Source organism: Sphaerodactylus townsendi, linkage group LG09, assembly GCF_021028975.2.
Source record: "Sphaerodactylus townsendi isolate TG3544 linkage group LG09, MPM_Stown_v2.3, whole genome shotgun sequence".
NCBI lineage: Eukaryota > Metazoa > Chordata > Lepidosauria > Squamata > Sphaerodactylidae > Sphaerodactylus > Sphaerodactylus townsendi.
This window is the reverse complement of record NC_059433.1, coordinates 26971946-26989832: the sequence shown is the minus strand read 5'-3', so window position 1 is coordinate 26989832 and position 17887 is coordinate 26971946. Positions and strand designations below refer to the sequence as shown.

General features: G+C 40.3%; 1 protein-coding gene and 1 pseudogene across 3 annotated transcripts in view; both read right to left on the bottom strand.

Moving 5' to 3' along the window:
- CDKAL1 (CDK5 regulatory subunit associated protein 1 like 1) overlaps positions 1–17887 on the bottom strand; it is a 354507-nt gene that overhangs the window by 83794 nt on the left and 252826 nt on the right. The gene's annotated exons all lie outside the window — the stretch shown is intronic.
- On the bottom strand, positions 15788–15922 carry LOC125439541 (annotated as a pseudogene).

The following is a 17887-nucleotide window of genomic DNA, read 5'->3' as shown; positions in this document are numbered from 1 at the left end:
TGAAGTGAAAGTCGAAAGTAAAGGACTTACAAAAGTTTAGGGAGTTACATAATTAGAGAGGAACTTGCTGAATTTTATATTTAACAAGCAAGGGACTCGCATCTCATTTAATCCTTTCTATGTCCTCTTTCCCTCCTCCTGGCATCATACACTCACATTTCCCTGCTTCTTTCTCTCCTTCCTACCCACTGACCTGTTATCTGCCCCCCCCCCCCGCCATGTTCAGCAATACTGATGTTTTTTCACTTTATTTATATCCTACTTTTCCACAATGGGGACCCAAAGCAGTTTATATCATTCTCCTCTCACAACACCCCTGTGAGGAAAGTTAAGCTGAAAACGTATGAACAGATCAAAGCCCATTATGCTTAAAACGTTTACTTAGGGGCTCTTCAGTGCGCAGTGAGCTTGCAGACGGTTCTCCTCAAATTTTTCTGTTTACACATGAGGAGGCATTCTGGGTACGATAGCAAGTTGTCTGACATTTGCTGTGAGCTGGTCCTGATATATTCTTCATTGAAGGCTGAAACAGCCCTGGAAAGGACCCTGCCCCTGCTATTTGCTGAAAGCTGGCAATAATATTGTGATGCCTAGCAATGGCCAATGAGAGCATTTGTTTCTGAAAGTGACAAGGTCTGGTTCCATAGTTTTGGAGGGTTTTAACTTCCCCCAATTTTATTTTCAAGGTTTCAAATTTTTCTGCAAACCTGGGGCATTTTTCAGGCTTATAGAAAGATGTCTAGTCTGTTCATGTTTCTAGTTTCTCAATTTAAGTATCTACAGATTTGGTCATGATGAGAATTAGATATATTGACAAGTATTAATATGTTAAATATATAAATTATATATTCAAAATATTCCCCCTCATCGTTCCTCCATATATGTCACCTCCAATTCTGTACAATGAATACAGCAAAAAAGCAATGCACTTAATACTCTAATCTAAAATTTGATTTCCCCCCCACTGAAGGTCCACAAAGGTATGGCCTGTTCTTCCCCAAACATACCCTTGGGTAAACCTGAATCATCCTAAATAAGATGCCAAGCTTATACTTGACAGCTGAGTGCTATTAGCCCCTGCAAATATGGGGCTTTTCTCATGCTGTAGACCAGTCTGCTAAGGAAACTAACTTTTCCTTTCTCAGAAACAGCACTGTATCAAGTGGAGGGCAGAAAACCCTAGAAGGTATTATTTGTTTTGGTTGTAGCAGCCATATGGTAAAATGCCCCCTAGTCTGACTGTGTGCATTCCACACCTTTGTTGAGCAGGCCTGTTGAATATATGTGGCAGTTCCTTTGTTGAATGTATTACAATACATACACAAATCCTTACAGTTTTTTTTAAAGTTAAACACCCCACTTTACCCAGCTCTTAGAAATATGCTGTTGAGCTAACTGTTGCAGTCAGATTATGTCAGGACTGTTTATTATTATTATTTTTCCAGGAAAACTAACAGAAGAGTACAAAACTATTATTCCATGAATGACACTTCCCAATTAACACTTAAGTAAGTTATTATTTCAAAACACACAAAATATTGCTATAAAATATTGAAACTGAAAACAATATGGCTGAATCATCACATAACATGCTGCAATTATTTTGTGGTTGCTATCCCTGGTAAAGCCGCATCATCATTGTGGTTGCTATCCCCGTTAAAGCCGCGTTTTGTGTAAACTTATTTAGGAACTGTGTTGGATTAGAGGAAAGATGCAACAATAAGATTTTTATTCTTTTTTCTTTTCTGTTTTTTATTGTTTTCATTGTAACATGTTTATACATTATGTAACTATTTTAAATTTAATAAAAAATTTTTTTAAAAGCCGCATCTCTGTTGTGCCTCTGAAGAATGACTTTTAAAGTAATATGCTGGCATACTCTCATTTGCAATTATTTGAATCCACCTGCCACCTGCCCCTTCTCAGGGAGTCCAAGTTGCTTCATTCATTTCAGTTTAGGTCTGAACTGAAAAGGGGGCTGGTCATTTATGGTAATATTTCGCAAAGTGCTGAAAAATCTTCATTTGATGATTTTTCAGAGGTTGCTTTGTAAGAAGTCAAAAAGTTTCCATGCATTTAATGTTTGGGGATGGCTGATTTTTCCACATGGGTTTTCCAGATGGAAAGGATTTGTTGCAGCTGCCAAGACAGTCTAGCAGCAATGAAGCTTCGACATGGAAGATTTCCTCACGTTTTCCCTGCCTCACCTTTGTAGGTCCCTTTTTGGCTCCTCATAACAGAGAGATTAAAAAATCAGTTCTTCCTCGGTGGGTAAACTATTATAACCTTATAACCAGTGGTGGGATTCAACAGGTTCGCATCACTTCGGCAGAACTGGTTGTTAAACGGCGCTTGTAAACAACCAATTGTGAAATTATCTGAATCCCACCACCAGAACCGGTTGTTAAATTATTTGAATCTCACCATGGCTTATATTACAGTGGTGCCGAACCTTTGGCACTCCAGATGTTATGGACTACAATTCCCATCAGCCCCTGCCAGCATGGCCAATTGGGAATTGTAGTCCATAACATCTGGAATGCCAAAGGTTCGCCACCACGGGCTTATAACCATGTACAGTTTTAGGTTTGTTCCATTTTTTAAAGAAGTCCATTTTATTGTCAGAGTTATGAGGGAAATAGTACAAGGTGTACATTTCCCTTTCTGACTCTGCAACTAAAAGAGATGGAGATGTTTAAAAAAATGAAAGCGAGACATTAGCCCATTGTTGCAGCAGATTTTCTAAAGTTATAATTCTACAGCAATCCCTGGTGTGAGAGAGCAAATGGTAGTTTTAAGTAGCTGGTGAAAATGTCAGCGTGGATGGGACTGGAAAAGATCTGAACTTTCCTTTCCTCGTAGCTGCCATTGCAGCTTTTCTGAGACCTTTCTGAAAAGGACAGAATAAAGCTGATTTTGAAAAGGACACAGAAAATCCAGGAGTTGTATGAAAGGACAATGTTGCTATAAGGAAGGGGAGAACCCCCCCCCCCAACTTTCCAACAGCAACCAAGCTGAGGCAAATAAGCCATGTGTAAGGCCCCGTTAAGAATTTTCCTTACTTTTTATTGTCCCTGTGTGCTATGACAATATGATAGGCTATTTAGTACCACGACATTGCCACAGTTTACATTTCAGGAAGAAAATCTGGAAAAATTGTGCCAAGGTGACATCTGAAAATGGAAATAGTTGCTACTCACTGCCACTGGGCTACAAATACTTGAATTTCGACCTTACTTACTTACCACAAGCATTCATCACAACACTGATTGAGTCATATTAAATACAACCAGGTAAGGAAACTGTTCCGAATTTTGTGCAGGTTACCATATTTGAGCACTATAAAGTATTCAGGCAGCGGTTCTTGATGAGGGAATAGGAGTGAGACCAACACACAAGAGTGTAATTTCCTCTGATAGGCCGTTGGATTTGAACCATCTAGCCACACTACAACTAATTAGAGACGTTCTTAATGATTTAGTTATTCTATCACAAGGCGTTACAACGTCCATGAAAAAGACATTTGGCATTATGGCATTTTAATGTTCGGAAGCCAGCATCAGCAACTCTAATAAATCACCTTAAGAAATCCTGTCATGATACTGACCCGGAGTCATAAGAACACAGTGCCAGGCTAACAGCAGTAGGTTTCTTCACCTCTATATTAAAAGTGAATAAAACACGGAATTAAAGGAAGACGACATTTTAACTTCTATTTGTCAGACACGTTGTTTAAAGACCACTATTTAAGTCTTCTCTTTTGATTGCTTTTTAACCAATGTAATGTGCTATTGGACTGCCTATCCCAACCAATTCATCAGCAAGAAATTCTACCAAGGCAAGATATCTGCCACCCCTTTGTCCTTTTACATGATCTAGTACCTAATTCACTTCCCCTCAAATATTTTAAAATATTTTTTTCTACTGAAGAGGATTCCTGCCACTTGTCTTCCAAACTGATTTGCCTTTTGCTCTACTAGTAATAAAATACAAAAAAAAACCCTTTGCAGTACCAAGGTTTCATTCCAAAAAGTGTATAATAGCAACACCCTATAACAGCCTATAACCAATAAATATTTTAAAGAAAATATTTTCAGGGTTTTAAAAACAGTGTCCAAGTTGTTTTTACATTGCTTTATGTACAGAAAAGAGGTACATGGGATGGCACACATTTTTTTTACAGTCACACAAATCAAAACATGGTATGGATCCTCTATGGAACATTTTATTCTCTTTTAAATTTGCTGGTTTGAATCCTTTCCCCCTTTTCCTTTTGCCTTTGTATCTTAAATAAACTTTTTGAATAGAAAGATTACGCCTGATTGAATGAAGAAATTGCTCCAAACATGCCTGACTCTATGATAAACTCAGGAGTCAAAAAATTATATTTGGAAGACTTCTCCACAGCGGACACTAGAATAGTCTGCTGCTTTGTTGAATGAGAATCTTTTTACCTGAAAAGCACCTCTGAACCCTCATACAAATTCTTCCTGCACAAGAACAAAAAGGGTTAACTGCAAAAAGGGGTGTTGGTGGTGATAACTTGGGATGCTCGGATCTCTAAGATCATCTCTTACAATCCTCAGCTTTAGATCTGTGTTGAAATGTGCAAAAAAAGGGTTGCAATCACACTGCTAGATAAATTGTGATCAGTATCCACCCTCTCAAGTGTCCTGCCAAATGGAAAGGAATATTTTACTGCACATTAGGTGCAGATAGGTGGTCAACAGGTTGTCTAGATTGACCTACAGTCCTCCTATCAATGAACCATGTTCCAGAACTGCAGGAATACTCATTCTCTTGGGCATCAATTCCATTTAACTGAAGTCACTTCATTAACATTGCCTAGACTTGAAATCTTTCACAAAATACTTCTTTTGGACAGAACAGATAAGGTCATCATTTTTGGTTATCTGGACTGTATGCCACTTCTGTAGCTAAATAACTTCTAAAACTTCTGTAAAGGATGTAGAAAGAACTATTCTTCAAAAGTAAGAAGACCAGGCAAGTCAGAAATAGACTGCAGAAGGAAATAATTTAATTACAGATTGGGATTTCCTTTTGGGTGGGGGTGGGGAGTTTCCATTGTAATTATATAGCAACACTAAGTAGGCATTAGTGAAACAACTCTTCTTTTTGTTTCTACAACAGAAACTCCTGGAGTTGGTTTCCTCCTCCAGCAGTTGCAGACTAAATATCCAAATGTACTCACCTTTCACTGATTCCTTTGAAGAAATAATTTAAGCTTCAACACCTATTTAGTTTACTTGTCTTTAAAACAGAATACACTTTCCACCCAAATGAATCCTTACACAAAACTTCATTAAAGATTTATAACTGCAGATCATTACTGTTTTATGACTTTAAAATGAGAGACTTAAGACAAAAGCTCAACATCCTTAAACTTCATTTCCATTAAATCTCTAATAAATGCCATCTGGTGTGTACTTTGGGGATCTAATACCCGTCAAAAACTCAGCCATATTATTAGAACCAGCACCAAGTTTATCTGAAATGCATATTTGAACAGATGTGTTTAAATTACATCTCCTTCTACGCACATGCATAAATTCAAAGCAAGCATGTGTTGATTTAAAATGCATAAAAAAGGGGATTTGGAGGATGCATCAGAAGTGAATGGCACCTCGATGGATCAAAGATCACATTACAAAAGGTCATAAGCAAAACTAAGGTTTGCATTTATTAAGGGTAGCATCAGGAAATCATGTGAACCGGCTTAACATTTGCTGCATGACAGCAGCCACTGAGAACTGTCACTGGTCTTCTGTAGCGTCTCCATCTTTAAAACCTCTGGGGCATAATCATAAAAAAACAGCTCATCCTACCTTAATAGGAGCAAATATTATTAAACTTTTTGATTTGGGCTCTGATAGCTTCAACCGGTTATGTGCTGCTTCAATATGGCAACAAAAATGAGGAAGAACATGCGAATTTCTTGCCATTTGGCAAGGTAACCATGGAAATAGATCCCCATCACTACAACTCTTCCCTCTTAATTCTGCACTCAAGGCCGGCCTTCTAATGGCATGCTTAGTGAGAAAACTATATCAACTTTGCTTTAGAATATTTAAAGTACCCTAGGGATACTTCTTTAGGCTAAAGACACAAAAATATATCTGCAGCCAGTATCTTTCCTTTTACAGGTGTGAAGAAAGAGGTTTGAAGGGAACGTTTAAGCCTTTCCCTCCTTTTTTCCTGAGCACCAGGCTTCCAATCTCACCCGACCATCTTAGAAAGAGAAAATGGGTAGCAAGAGAAAATGGGATTGGTTGAGTCCCCCTTCCTTCTCCAAATGAGCATCACAGATTTGGAGGACTTAAAATGACAGAAGGACTTCAGGAAGAGGATTCCTGGAGCCAGCAGGAAAAGATTCCTTGACCCAGACTGACCAGGTCAAGGGAATGGGGAACTGATAAAACTATTGGGAGCAAGGAAGATGCTCTATTTTGGCTGAGACCATCGGAGGGGACAGAGCTCTTGCTGGAATTCTGGAGGCATCAGCCATTTTGACCATGTGCTCACCCAAGAAGCTGAAAAACATCTTCTAGGTAATGGAGAATCTGTAGATAGCTGAAACATCCTAAGCTAAAGAGCCTGTCTTGTTTTAACAACTGATAGGGCTGTATAGAGAAAAAGTCAGAGGAATTGCATTTAGCCCTCAATTCTTTTTAATCTGTTGCTCAGTCTGGTGCAGTGCTGAAATTATGCTTGTAAACATTTTCTTTTTAATACAGTGGAACCTCGGTTTTCTTTGGTAATCCATCTGAAAAGAATAGATGGAAACCGAAACTGATGAAAATCGAGGCAAACTTTTCCACAGGATTCAATGTAAATCCAATTAATCCATTCTAGGCACTCCAAAAAACATACCAAAAACACATTTTGGGTGAATAAACATAGTGTTTAATGCTGAAAGCAGCAACAAACAATAACACTAGGACCAGCTTCAGTGCCTGTGGACCAATGTCGCACCAGAAAGCTGTCCAAAGATATTGTCATTAAACAAGTTGCAGACATGGCCTGCAACAGGTGATTTTCCGGGTGATTTTCCTCCACAAACCCATGCACATTACTGCAAATCGATGAAAACCAAGGCAAATAGATGAAAACCGAGACAAATTTTTAACTGAAAAATCGATGAAAACCGAAACCGATGAAAACCGAAGACAATGAAAACCGAGGTTCCACTGTAAATACTTTTTATCATTGGATGCTGCTAGCAGTTCTCTACACCAGATAGACCTCCATTGTCTTGGACACACTATGTTATGAATGGAGTGCCAGCAATGGGAAAGACTAGCAGTTGGCAAGCAGCTATTCCTCCAGATGCTCACGAGGCCATAACCCAGGAGAGGGGAAATGGGAGACACAGAGGCAAGGTCTCAGAGTTGGGAAGGAAGCTGGGGGGGGCTAATTCCCTTCAGTGGGAAATTCCAAGAAAGATGGTGGTGGCAGCAGTTACCCTAGAGAAGTTGGGAATCCCTGGAAGAGGGGTGGGTGAAATACAGCCTGAAGGACAAAGAAGGCTTGTTCTGCCACAACAGACAAAACAGTTTATCTGTAAATTCAGTTACACACATACACACAAGCATACACAGAATATATATAATGCAGTATATATAGAATTGAACTGGAATCAGAGGGACCCAAGAATAACTTCTTATTCAGCCAATACAAAGTCTATCATAGCCTTACACAGCTGCATTTTTGTGGTAGAAACAGATAATTCAATGACTGATATAAGCACAAAGGTAGAGATGTGAGATTCTTGACTCTGCTTTGTACATTACATCAGATGTACAACTCACTACAATGGCCTTCAAGAAAGTGAACTGAGTTTCAGGAAGAGGCTAAACACTGCTTAAAAGCATTTCTATCCCACACCTATCTAAAATGAATCCAAAGGACAGCTCCTAACAACAGCTCATAATTACATATATAAAATGTCAAAAATACAACCAAAAGTAACCCCCAAGATTAGACAGAAAAGACAAAGCAACACCCAAATCAGAAAGATAAAATAGGACATAAGCAACATTTCATATCGGAAAGATCATAATGCTACAACAAAGAAGCTCCTCATCTTGTGCTCACCCTGCAAACCAGAAGGCATAGTGCTTAAGACCAGGCAAGGTGCATTCTAATCTGGAGGAACCGGGTTTGATTCCCCGCTCTGCCGCCTGAGCTGTGGAGGCTTATCTGGGGAATTCAGATTAGCCTGTGAGCTCCCACACACGCCAGCTGGGTGACCTTGGGCTACTCACAGCTTTCCGGAGCTCTCTCAGCCCCACCTACCTCACAGGGTGAGGGGGGAAGGGCAAGGAGCCCCACCTACCTCACAGGGTGAGGGGGGAAGGGCAAGGAGATTGTAAGCCCCTTTGAGTTTCCTACAGGAGAGAAAGGGGGGATATAAATCCAAACTCTTCTTCAAATATACTAGCCATAGTGACTAAAGGGAACCTCCATTTCCCAAGACATTAAATTTCTACTTACTACTGCCAGCAGGCAAAATCAAAGGAAAACCTTGGCCTCTATGGCCTGTTCGTTGGCCATCGAGTACTAAAAGCTGGTTCCCGTGTGAAGCAGTGTGCAAGACTAGCTGGACCACTGCTCTGATCCAGCAGACCACTTCTGTTCTTTGTTGTTTGACTCAATAGGCTTAAAGAAGAACTCAATGAAGCAGAACTGCTTAAACATGTGTAGAAGATTTAGGGACAACTACCTTTCCCTGGATTACATATCAACCCTCCAACATCTTGAAGGTGATGAGATCCTGGAGCAGTACTCCATCTGAGCAGCAGTGGCGTAGGAGGTTAAGAGCTCGTGTATCTAATCTGGAGGAACTGGGTTTGATTCTCCGCTCTGCCGCCTGAGCTGTGGAGGCTTATCTGGGGAATTCAGATTAGCCTGTGTACTCCCACACACGCTAGCTGGGTGACCTTGGGCTAGTCACAGCTTCTCGGAGCTCTCTCAGCCCCACCCACCTCACAGGGTGTTTGTTGTGAGGGAGGAAGGGCAAGGAGATTGTAAGCCCCTTTGAGTCTCCTGCAGGAGAGAAAGGGGGGATATAAATCCAAACTCCTTCTTCTTCTTCTTCTTGAGTGGTTGCTTTTCCCTTCATGGGTAAAAAAATGGACAGCCTCCTGTCCATCACACCTTGCAATTCAAAAACTCACACATTTACTTCTGAAAATGGCCATCACCATAAACAAAGGCCTTTAAAATTTGGAAATGGACTCTTGAGGAAAAACTCTTCAGTGGAGGCAGGATGAAAAAAGGATAAGGCTGGAAAACAAGTGGGCTGGTTTATTGATAATTACATCAGCCAGAAGCTATTCCAGATGAAACAGTACCAACTCAATATAAAAACTACTGCCCCAAGGCATGCATTTACAATTTGTTATTGTTCATATCAGTGGAGTGCCTCTCTTTAATGGTTCACAGCATCTGTAGTTACTTCACAGATCAGTCAATAGTGTGAAACATGTTTCTAAGAAAGCAGCACATCTAACAGTTCTTCAAAAAACTAAAGCAAATGGTAAAGCTTTAAAAGCTATGGGCCTGAGAGCTCAGGGGCATGAAAGTGACAGACAAAACATTATCAGACCAGAACCAAAGAAACTTTTAATGTTTGAGGATGCCTGTACGGGATTCTAAGAGAAAACTTTAAAAAATCTAGCTTTTATTGTTTCCAACCCAATGTGCCATCCGGAATTAACGTCCACCTCAGCTAATATAAGATCTACTGAAGAGAAAAGTCCATTTTAATTAACCAGCAACTCTACAGAAAGTTTTGCCACACCCTGACTACCTTTGGAAGAAACCCAGTGCATTAAGATAAATGCATTAGTGGAATAACCTTTGAATATTATGCTAAAAATCCCAGTTCCTGTGACTATTTTGCCAGATCAAGTGCCCCCTTTCAAAGTTTGAAAAGGATATTGCCAGTTATCACTACAGATCGAGACATCACATGCCATGTTGTTCCCAAGAGTCTGCTCCACTCCATGCCCACAGAAGACGGGGGAATTGTAGTCAGATCATGAACACTTGGAAACAAAACAGTAAACTCAGAAAAGGAGTTCCACTAACGGACCATTGGTTGATTGTTTCTTTGTAAAACTATCGATCTAATATAAGAAGTATACTACCTCCATGGGACTTAAAAGATATACAATAATGTTCATTTTTTAAAAAATCTCCATTTTGGCACAGACAAGGATTACATCTACTTTACCCCATTACTAACTTTTTTTAGTATTTAGTTAACAAAAATACAAACATATATTGTAAACAAAATGAATGTAAATATACGCTTGATAACAGCATAAACAATATACCATAAGTATGGATAAATGCTGATTATAAACAATACAAACATCTAGAAGACATAAAACTCTTAGATCACAGTAAAAAGTAAAACAGGAACAATGTACCTAGTCCACCTTTACCCTGAAAATTTTCATTCAAAACATTTTTTTTAAAATGGCTACCATTCTATAAATCCGTTCTTAACCTTTCTGATTTCAGGAATTCATTCATACTGAGTTTAATCAGCATATTCACATCTCAGACTGGATGGGACAATTCTAGAATGGGAAGGGAAAATACCTCTCTTTCACTTTAAATCACATTTTGACTGCTGTCAAAAGATTCATGAGTAAAGATGTTGCCAACAATAATAATTTCCTAATTTGGGAATGGAAAATAAGGTCTTTCATAATGTTTGCTTTAAAATCCAGGTTAGCATTATGGTCTTGAGTTTTACCTGGGCTCAGTTTAACTGGGGCCACGGAAGACCTCTTTCCTTTCTTTCAGCCATTTGTCTGACTTTGGAAATCACAGCATGGAGAAGGAGGTCTTCCTTATATCTGGAATGCCAGTAAGGCACTTTCCCAGGTGCCAGAAACGCCACCAACACAGTGCATAGGGAAAACACGCTTCCCAGAAGGACCTGATGGCAGGGATAAAGAAGCTCCCTCCTTCCCCTAAGCTGATACAGCCAAGTTCAGGACTCCTGAGAAGCGAGTTCAGAGATTCATGGGAAGCCTTGTAGCACTATGGTCCCTTCTGCACATGCAGAATAATGCACTTTCAATCCATTTTCACAACTGCAAATGGATTTTGCTATTCCACACAGTAAAATCCAGCTGCAAAGTGCATTGAAAGTGGATTGAAAGTGCATCATTCTGCATGTGCAGAAGAGGCCTATGACATTACTGAGATTGTTTCAAAGTCCCCACATTTCAGAAATGAGCTTGAAAACATCTCAGATTTTTTGTTCTTGTTTTTTGCAGCTAAGCCCATTTATGTATTGGGGGTAGATTGCCCATTCATAAGACATCCTGAGTCCTATCTTTTACAATATACACCCCCAAATAAAATCCCATGGATTTGCCTAAGTTTTATATCATTTGTTTAATTTTCTTTTTTAAATTAAGACATATTTGCATGCTTTTTTTTCTAAAAAAAATGATTCAGAGTGATAACAATTATTTTAAAAATATACCAAAACAGGGGGAAAAAAATAAAACATAAATACAGCCAAAGCACAAGACCAAAAGACATTTATCGACTGGATCAACCAGCTAAATAACTCAATATCTGCTAATATGTTCATATATGTTATAGAAAGCCAGCCACCATACTGAAGCCACCGCCAAAAAATTCTGGACAGACACTGATCTGATCTGCCTGAACAACTGAATTCTAAACACACTTCAAACTGATGAATGAAGCTACTGCCCAGCCCAGCACTATGTTGAGAGAGGGAGCCCTGAAGATATGTGGGTCCTGGGCCATGAAGGGTTTATAGTTCACCCACAGTGTTTTGAACTGGACTTGGAAATAAATATGGGCAAGCCAATGTAATGACTTTAGCAACTGAAGGGTAACTTAGAAACTGTGGTGCAGCAGCTGTGATGAAGTTTACAAGAAGTCTTCCACAGTAACCCCATGTAATGAATATTAGAATAGTCTAATCTCAATAGTACTGTGGAGAAGTCAGGCTAAATAGGCTGAGTCCAAGTAGGGAGGTAATTTTCACACCAAATGCAGACAGTAAAAATATCTTTTAGTCACTGCATTCATCTTATGCTCTCCACTGGAAAACAACGATCCAGATATACTTCCAAACTCTTGCTGGGTCAGCCAAAGGTAATAGTATCCATCAAAAGTGAAAAAAACTGTACCTCTCATCGGCTGTTTCCGCACGGGCGGAATACAGCGTTCCTGGGGAGGGGTTCGCACGGCTGCTGCTGCTATATCACAGCACCGGCAGCCTCGCAACCCCCGAGCGGCGCGAAGCCGTGGTTTCCGAACCTCGCTCCCTGAGCAAGGTATTTCAGAAACAGCAGCTTCCAAATGCTGCCGTGCGAACGGCAGCGGCTGGAAGGCGCCATTCCCCCCCCTTTCCCGAACGCCTACCTTGTCTCCTGGCTTCCGGCTTGTCGCAGAGGCCAGGGGACATGCCCCCCTGGCCTGCGACTCCAGAGCCGTCGCTCCAGCCTGCGGGGCATGTCCCCTGGTTTCTGCGATGAGCTGGAAGCCAGGAGACAAGGTAGGCGTTTGGCGATGGCACAGCCTGTGCGAAGGCTGTGCTGCTGCCCGCCGCCCTCCTGGGACCGTCCATACGAACGGTTCCGGGGAGGTGCGTCAGCATTGTTTATGCCGACGCACCCCCACACCGTTGCGGTACGGAAAGGGCCATCCTTTCCAACTAGCATTCCTCTAACTCAGGGGTAGGGAACCTGCGGCTCTCCAGATGTTCAGGAACTACAATTCCGATCAGCCTCTGTCAGCATGGCCAATTGGCCATGCTGGTAGGGGCTGATGGGAATTGTAGTTCCTGAACATCTGGAGAGCCGCAGGTTCCCTACCCCTGCTCTAACTCATGTAGAAGAGTGGGGAATCGAATCCAGTCCTCAAGACTAGAATCCACCACTCTTAATCACTACATCACGGTGGCTTTCAATATCCTTGAATCATCAAGGAAATTCTGAAGTTGCTCTTTGCCCATTCACCTTCTTCAGAAAGGTCAAGTTCAATACTGTACTGGTTTTTAATTAGCCACATATTTTTATCCAAAGTATTTTTTTAATGAAGGTCAAATTGCCTCTTTTAATAACCTGCATACCTAATTGTTTCCAGGATATTTTACGTAATTGAAAAAGCCTTTAAGGCTCAATGCACATGGCTTCCTAACTGATTTTATTAATTTGGATTACTGCCTAATATGGTATCCTATCAGCTGATTACCTTCCAACACTGAAACTTCTGGATCCATTCAGATTCATAACAACATCATCTGCATACAGAAACTTTGGGAGTAAACCTAAGCAGGTCTACTCAGAAGCAAGTCACATGGTGTTCAGGAATGTGGTCTCAAGATTGCAGTCTTTTATGTAGTAGCTGGACTAATCTTACTTGAGCAGCCCAAATCTGGGGGGAGGGGCAAATTCTCCTCTGAAGCTGGTGCCCCCCCTTGTCGGCATGAATGCCCATTCTGCCAGAGCAAGAGACAAATGTGCCAGTGGAGTTGCCAGCATAGATACCATGCATATCTCTGTTCTTCCCTATGGAGGAATTTTTTGCTTTTAAAAAAGAAAGACCTTTGCAAGGGGCAGGGCAATTGGGCTGCTAATAGATCATTTGTGTGAATTGTAGTGTTTAGCATTTCTGTATTCAAAATGAACTTAAGCAAGAGAATTTTAGACATCCTTCTGTCTAAAGATTTTTTTCTGATAAGGCAAGAAAGAGGAAGAGATAGGCAACATAGGACATAACAATGAGTCATTCATTTTAAAGCTCCATGCTTAATATACATGGAAGACATCATTTTATATCTGAGGCCATCTGTCTTCAGTCTGTCTATTAAATCGTATATTCCCTCCTTTGGGTCAGAATTTCAGGTGGCATGTCAAGTAATACTGGAATAGCTTGTATAATTAATTTCTTCCCATTCCAGTTTATAGCTTCCTGCACTCTACTCTGATTTTATCAATACATCCCTGGATAAATCTTTCTGAAAATTCACAACTGAAGTCTCAATGCCAATTACACAATCACTTAATTCTAATATAAGTGGTGATATTTTCCTTTTTTAAAAGTGCAGTGAATTGTCTTTTTCCAATCCTTCAAAAATCTCTCTCACTTTAACATTTTTATGTTCTGTATCTGTTTACCCCTTTAATTAGACTCCTATTCACAGTATTTTCAACCTATTCCTTTTTTCTACAGATGTTTTTATCTTCATTCTGTTTTTTCAAATCATTTTGTATCCCTCTATAAACAGCAATTCATATTCTTCTTTAAAAGCTTTTAAACCAGACTTCTACTAACATAATACTTATTTTTATTTTCTTCCACCACTGTTCAAAATTGTACTTGACTCTTCAGAACTGATTATTGTAGGGATCTGCTCTGATGCACGCGTAACATGCCATACACATCGACTTAATATCACCAGGGAAAACATTAAATATGGATAAACTGTTGTACTGTGCTTTTAAGTCTGATTTTCACCTCTTATTTCAATTATTTCCTAACGCACCTATGCACAGTCTTAACACAGGTTGCAAAACACAAATAATTTACACTTTACCACAGATTCAACACTGATGAATAAATGTGTTAATTAGACCTTCGTTATTGTCATTTAGGCTGCAATCCTGCCCTAGTTATTAATGCATCAGTCCCATGGAAGTAAATGGGGCTTAACTACGCATAACTGATGATAGATTTGCAGTCAGTGAGCAACTAGGACAAACCTGAGACATTGTTAGCTTTTGTTCTCACACATATTCAGCTCCAGGCCAATTTAATTTTCTTGAACAGGGAAGACCTTAGGGGAATTTTTTTTTAATGTTGCCAGCCATATTTAGAAATTTTGTTCTGAGGCAGCTAGTTTGAATTAAAAGTTAAATTTGTCATATATCGTAAGTAAATAAGAGACTGGAAAGGGACAAAAACCACCATATAGGGCTGCTTAAGCATGTTTTTTTTAAAATTCTTGGGAAAAGACACACACACAACATCCTGTTAGAAGGTAACATCTATGAGAATTCTCCACATTCTTGGATATGGAGAAAAAAAATCACGCTGATGACTTAAGATATGGACAGCCCAAAATAAAGGGAAAAATTGAATAAAGCCTTAAAAGATGGATCAAATTATTCATATCCATGTCTGGCACTGGCGTTTTGAAATATTTTACAACCAAAATTGATGGGGCAGTGCAGATGCAAATAGCTCCTTTTATAATGAAGTTCAGAGGCTAACCTAATGAGCACGCTTTGAAACACACACCCTGCACCATTCTGTGAGCAGAGTTAGGTTCCTGGCTGATGCTGAAAACCCCAGGTCCACACTAAAGGTTGGAAACCAGGTTCCTCTGAAGAGTTTCTCCTTAGAAAAGAAAGGCAGAAAGGCTGGTTGCCACCACACAGAGGTTACACAGAAAGGCAAGTAGCTATATGTATGGAGATGGCCATATTGACACATCTCAAAACGACTGGTGGCAGGAGGCTGTATGCATGCTCCTCCTGGAGAGATAGCGTGCAGGAAGGTCTACCGTTTTACGCTAGTCAGAAAAAGAAAATGGCTGCCTGTCATTGCTCCTCTTAGCACACGAAGCCTAAAGGGCAAGCTAGGGGTAAGGAAGAAATCTTGCAATGTCCAAACAGCTGGGACATGTTGGAAACTAGATGAAACTGGTTACAAAGGAAGCCTCCTTTGCTCCTTTTATCTTTCTTCAGTTTGTGTTATAAATCAATGTATTAATTACGGTCATAGACCAGAACAAATACAATCAATCAATCAATCAATCAATCAATCAATCAATCAATATGGTGTAGCTTAATACACTACACACTTGATCTTAGCCAAAAGGCCGAGAAGCGATAACTTAATACACAAAACATCTCTTCAAAACACTAAAATACTACTAGATGGTTTAAAAAAATTAAATACAGTAAGCAATGCCACAACAGTGAGGAGAAATCTGGCTTTACACGATGATTATTATATCACAGGTTATCTTCTTCCAGTTATTTCTCATCCTAGTTGTTAGCCAAGGGTACTTGGCAACTTTGTAAGTTATCTCCCAGTTTGTGTTTGATAATACTGTTTTCAGTCTGTGAGAATTGGTGACAATGGGACCTTCTGTACATGATAATAAATCTTGCAGGCAAATAGAACACGTTCTGCTGTTTCTCTGCTCTCACTGCAGATACAGGTCCAATCTTTGACTGGGGACCTGGTGTATTTCCCTTCAATAAATGCTGAGGGTAGAGTATTGTAGCATGGAAGAGTAAAAGCTCTCCTCTACTCAGAACTGGTGAGGTTAGAAAGCTAGGGCATCAGGGTAAGCTTGTTAAGTAAGGATTTATCAAAGCAGCAATCTTATATCCTATTAAGGTCATGCTGCCTTTCGACCTCCATGACCCTTAATTTGACAAATGCCTTCGCCCTAACATAATCCATAGCCGAGACCGTAATAAGCTAACTTCTATGTTAGTGGTTTTTCCCAAGATGCAATAGATGCATCTAGAAGAATTAAGCAGGTTAACCCCTTCTGACAAAAGGGGCTATCAATTTATAATCAAATGGATCGTATTATCTGACAGACAGCTGACTATCATGCAGTCATTTTTTTTACTGCATAAAATCCTCCTAGTGTCAGAATACTTCACTTTAGATAATTCACAGTCTGAGCAATTAGGAGCCCCTATTTTAATGGGATTATACTGTGTTGAATCTATAATAATGGACACTAAAGATAAAAACTGAAGGGCAGCTTTGGAAGATTTAGAGCACAGGTGGGATTGTGAATGTACGTGGTTGCAAATTTATGGTTTCACACGAAGAGTTAATCTGAAAAGTTAAGAAGTGAAGGGGGTATGAAAAGATTCAGAAGAGGGCAATCGTGGGATCATGTCGAGGCACCGTGAGGAGGGCGTGTCTTGGAATGAAGCTAACCTCACAGAGTTTAGAGAGTCCTACCAGTCAGCTGCTATGCATCAGGACCCCCTGCCATTTGGAGGCTGAAAATGAGACACTGAGAAGGGAGATGACCAAGATACAGCGAGGTTTGAGAGAGATGGCCTGGCAGTTTGAAGTGCTGCAAGCCCAACAGATCATGCAGGGTCCTGCAGGGGCGGGGCAATTGGCTCCCAGACCACAGCCGGGGCAACCAGCCCCTGATCTGCTGGTGGGGCCTCTATGCGCCAGCTCCTGTTTTGTCCACGGGACCACCCCTAGTGTCAAGGGCTCCCTGTGGAGTGGTGGGTTGGGAGTTGAAAGCCTCCTTTGATGGAGTTGCTGAGAAGCTACCCTATTTCATGATTTCAGGTAGTGGCTTTCATGCATGACTGGGCAGATTCATTTATCTCTGAGGAGAGTCGCGTGCACTACGTGGGTGCCTTATTGTTTTGTGAGCTGCTAATTGTGTCATTAGAAAAAAAAATACTGACAACATATGGAATAACTGTATGCTTGTCCCACAAGATAACAGCAGCTCTCCTTGCTTCGGAAAACTTCGCAGGGTGAAGGCTTAACACCTCATGGACCCAGTCTACACTAGCACCCCCTGTGATAGCTATTTAAAAAAGGCTTGAGAGCTCTCCTAATCAGCTGCAACTTGTCCCTGACAGCATTCTCTTATTTCGAATGGAAAAGATATGTAAGGTGATGTTAGTAGGGAATGCCTCACAATAATGAAAGTCTTTATATGCAGAGATTCACATAAATGAAAGCTTGAGCATTTTGGGGCACTGGCATTTGGCACAGAGTAACACAAATTTAAATAAATATGAGGTTTTAACAATTTCTTCAAGCATTTAAAATGATAATTCTACTGCACTAAGTG